This window comes from Muntiacus reevesi, chromosome 8, assembly GCF_963930625.1.
Source record: "Muntiacus reevesi chromosome 8, mMunRee1.1, whole genome shotgun sequence".
Lineage (NCBI taxonomy): Eukaryota > Metazoa > Chordata > Mammalia > Artiodactyla > Cervidae > Muntiacus > Muntiacus reevesi.
In genome coordinates, this window is record NC_089256.1 from 6,553,561 (window position 1) to 6,558,031 (window position 4,471).

Below are 4,471 nucleotides of genomic sequence, written 5' to 3' on the forward strand. Positions count from 1 at the left end.
TGTGCTGGTCTCTGGACCTGTTGTAGAGGCAGCTCAGATTCTAATCTGGTCCTACTCCTGTGTGTTCTTGCCTCCAATGTCCACAGCTATCAGAACTAATGCATTTTCTTTTGTGGGAGCTCTCAATGTCCTTTGATGTATTCCATAGACACAGAGTCTGCCTAGTTGATCGTGTGGATTTAATCTGCAGCTTGTACAGCTGCTGGGAAGGTTTTGGGTCTTCTTCTTTAGCCACACGGCCCCTTGGTTTCAACAGTGGTTTTATTTCCACCTCTGCATGTGGGTCGTTCACTGCAGGGGTTTGCTCCTGAGACTGCCCTGGAGGGCTTGGGTTTGCTCCTGTGAGGGCCAGGTGAGGAGGCGGTACAGCTGCTTGGGTCACAGGGGTTCTGGCAGCACCAGGTACTCAGGGGAGTTGGCGGCTAGGGCAGCAGGAAATATATGCTTTAGAAAGGTATGACCACAAGTATTGCCCAATATGCTCCAGTATTCTTGCCTGGAGAACCCGCCTCCCTGACAGAGAAGCCTTGAAGGCCACAGTCTACAGGGTCACAAAGAGTCGGACACTACCGAAGCAACCCTGCATGCATAGACACAAGACCCTTTTGCCTGTGGCAGCTCTGCCCCAGTGAGAGTTGAGCATGAAGGTAGAGCAGCTGCTTGGCTTGTGGGGGCCCTGGCGGTGCCAAGTGTGCAGGGACACGGCTTGCCTCCTCCACAGGAGTCATGGCCCTATCAGAGTCCTTCTGAGCCTCTTTCTGGTGATCAGAACCCCTCTTTGGCCAGCCTTTCTCTGTAGCTTTGCCTGTTCAGGCACTTAGAGGGCTCCCTTGCCTGGGGTTCTTCTCTGTTGTTGGGTGCAAACGGCACATAGGGGGCCCCTCTGGCTGGAATCCTGTTCTGTAGATCAGCATGTCAGGCACTTAAAGGGGCACCCTGGGTGGGGTCCTACTCTGTAGTTCAGTGTGTCGGGCGTTTGATGGGCCAGCCTCTCTATTGTTCAGCTACTGATGCTGGCATGTGGGGAGAGAGAGGTTATGGTGATGGCGCCCCCGCCCCGCCCCATGCCTGACTCAGCAGTATCACCTTGCTTCCATGGCTGCCTGGCTTTCCTCCACAGGCGTTTCCCACCACAGTCTCCTCCCTCACATCCCCTCAATCTGCCTCTCCCAGTCAACAGCGGCCCTCGCCCTGGGGTTGCTGCACAATCCCTAAACTCCAGCTCCCAGCTGCTCTGCCTTGCAGGTCCCAACCAACGCCATGACAGTTCTGAGGCCAACCTTAAAAAAGGCCCAAAGTGGAAAGTGGCCCAATTTCTAGAACTCTCCACCTCTTCCACAAAAGAGTTGAGATAATCCTCCCACTCATTAGCCTATGAAATTACGCAGCCCATGCCTTAAACTTATGAGTAAGGAAAATAACGATTCGGGGTGACGCCCGAATCCTCACTGCTAATGTGAGACGAATTTTTGAGCAATTTAGAAAGATGGTAATGATAACCCTATATGCAAAACAGAAAAAGAGACACAGAAGTACAGAACAGACTTTTGGACTCTGTGGGAGAAGGCGAGGGTGGGATGTTTCGAGAGGACAGCATGTAATTATCTATAGTGAAACAGACCACCGGCCCAGGTGGGATGCGTGAGACAGGTGCTCGGTCCTGGTGCACTGGGAGGACCCAGAGGAGTCGGGTGGGGGGGGGAGGTGGGAAGGGGGATCGGGATGGGGAATACATGTAACTCCATGGCTGATTCATGTCAGTGTATGACAAAACCCACTGCAATGTTGCGAAGTAATTAGCCTCCAACTAATAAAAATAATTGAAAAAAAAAAAAAAAGAAATTACACAGCCCATTTAAAAAAACAAAAAAACAAATAGAAATAAGGTGAATAGTAACATTGTTCTTTCTGGTTCAAAAACCATGCCTTAATTTCTTGTTTATTACATCATTTATTCTAACTGAACTTCAGCTTCCTTAGTTATAGATTGAAGGAGTTAGATCAGATGACTTTTGGGGTCCCATATAACTTTCTTCTTTAGGAATCATTTCCTTTAAAAGTTTTCTTTATTTTTAAAAAATAGTTGATAAAGTTTTGTTTTTGTTTTTGGTATTTGTACTTGGGGAATTAAATTCATGTAAGTAACAAATGGGTGAGCATGCTAAACCATCACAAAACACATTTCGAAATGATAAACCAGACTCTGATGTGTTTCAGAGCGTCTTGCTGGCCTAACTTAAAACATAAGAATCTGCAGAGTTCCCAAATCTTAAATGTTGTCATAAACTTAGTGAGAAGTTTACCTTCTTTTCTTCCTTTCCTATAGGAAAGTGCAGCCAGGCTGCACTTAGACTTTCTAGACTATCAAGTGAAAGAAACTAAAGACAAAATCTTCTTTAAAAAAAAGTCCTATAATATAACAGCTGCTAATCAGGAGGCTCTAGTGTGAGCTAGTATTAACCAAAAAGTTCTTTTGCCTATATTCACAGATGTATTTATATACATGAAAACAAATCTACAAAAATAGGAAGTTCATGTGGAAAACAATTAAAAAAACAAGTCTTGGTTTAAGTGTCCTAAGGCTTTTCTATTGAGAAAGGGAAGGATAAATATATTGATTAATTTGATAACAAGTATTTACAAAAAAATATCTAGAGTAACCATAAAAGAGCATTTTTTGAAAAATTTAAAATAGCAGAGAAGAAAAAGGTAAGAAATCAAAGAAAGAGAAATAAAGGAAAAGAGAACAACATATGATGGCAAAAATGCAAATGTATCAATAATTTCAATTTATATAACTAGACTAAAAAATTAAAAGCCAAGATTATCAGACTGGATTGGGAAAAAACCCAAACTATATGCTATTTGAAAGAGACATCTAAAACAGAAGGACACAGAAAAGTTGAAAAGAAAAGGATATAAAAACATAAATATACCAGGCAAAGGTTAACCAGAACAAAATTGACATGGCTTTAGTCATACGAGGAAAAAAACATACTTTAAGGCATTTCTCAATATAAAGACAGTTACAAGGATATACAACAGCTCTAAAAATTGTATGCAGCTAATAACATCTTTCAAAATACGTAACTAAATCTGGCATAGTATAAATGGAAATTGACAAGTTCACCATCATAGTGAGAGATTTTAACATACTTCTCTCAGAAACTGGCAGGTTTAAAGGGGGGGAAAGATATGAATCACACAGTTAACGAACTTATCTGATGGACATAGAACAGAACCAAAATTCACTTTTAATCTCAGTATGGAACAACTTCAAAACTTGACCACTTACTATATCATGAAACAAATTCCATCAAATTTCAAAGAACTAGTATCACACAGACATCCTTCCTCAGCAACAATGAATAATTAGAAGTTAATAACACAAAGTACACAATAGTTTTTAAAAATATGGGGGGAAAAAACCCTGATGTTGGAAATTGAGAAATGTACTTTTAAATAATTCATGATCAAAAGAAAACTGTAATGAAAAATAGAAAATATTAAAAACTGAACAATAATAGAAACACTGAATTTTAAAATGTGTGAAATGCAATTTATAACCTTATGTTTACATTCTAAAGAAAAAGCTTAAAAATATTTTATGAATGATAAGAATTAGAAAGTTAGTAAAATAATAACAGAATACACTTTTAAAAAGAAGAAAATAAGCCTAAAAGCAGAAATTGAGTAAAATAGAATCATAAATAAAATTAACAAAGAATTAGTTCTCTTAAAATGACTAATGCAATTGATAAAACTGACAAGATTAAGCAAGAAGAGAAGTTTTTAAAAATTGACAAGAAGACAATTTAGGCATGAAAGAGACCTTACAACAGATGTTACAGACTCATAAAAGGCAGTAAGAAACCACTTATGCCAGTATGGACTACTTATACCAATAGATCTGAGAACTTAGATGAAGTGAAAAAATTCCTGGCCGGGGGAGAGGACTTATCACTCGGACTCAAATAGAATACCCAAATAGTCTTAGAGAAATTAAATTAGAGAAATTCAATCCTAATTTAAAAACTGTCTTTAAAGAAAACCGGAAGCCCAGACATTTTACTTAGAAGGTCTCCAAAACATCTGAGGGGCAAGTACTGCCAATCTAATATATACTATTCTAGAATATAAGTAGAGCAGTAACACTCAGTAATTCTTTTCATGAGATTAATGCAATTTCAACATCAAAGCTTTCACAGACAATAGGATCTAGGAAAATCAGTAGTCTGATTTTATATATGAATGTAAGTGCAAAAACCTTAAAATAAAATATTATCCAAAAAAATTCTGGAAAAAAATAGGTCATGATAAGTTGGATTTATCCCAGAAATGTTTTGATTGATTTAACATCAGAAAAATCAATGATCAGAACTTCCCTGGAGGCCCAGTGGCTAAAACCCCATGCTCCCATTGGAGGAGGGCCCAGATTCAATCCCTGGTCAGGGAACTAGAACCCACATGC

The 4,471-nt window shown here is 39.5% G+C and overlaps 1 non-coding gene across 1 annotated transcript; it reads left to right on the forward strand.

The window, feature by feature from the left end:
- Positions 1–1,391: 1,391 nt before the first annotated feature.
- LOC136173804 (U12 minor spliceosomal RNA) lies at positions 1,392–1,490 on the forward strand. The gene has a single exon (XR_010664286.1). It is a non-coding gene; the product is annotated as a U12 minor spliceosomal RNA (small nuclear RNA).
- Positions 1,491–4,471: the final 2,981 nt, after the last annotated feature.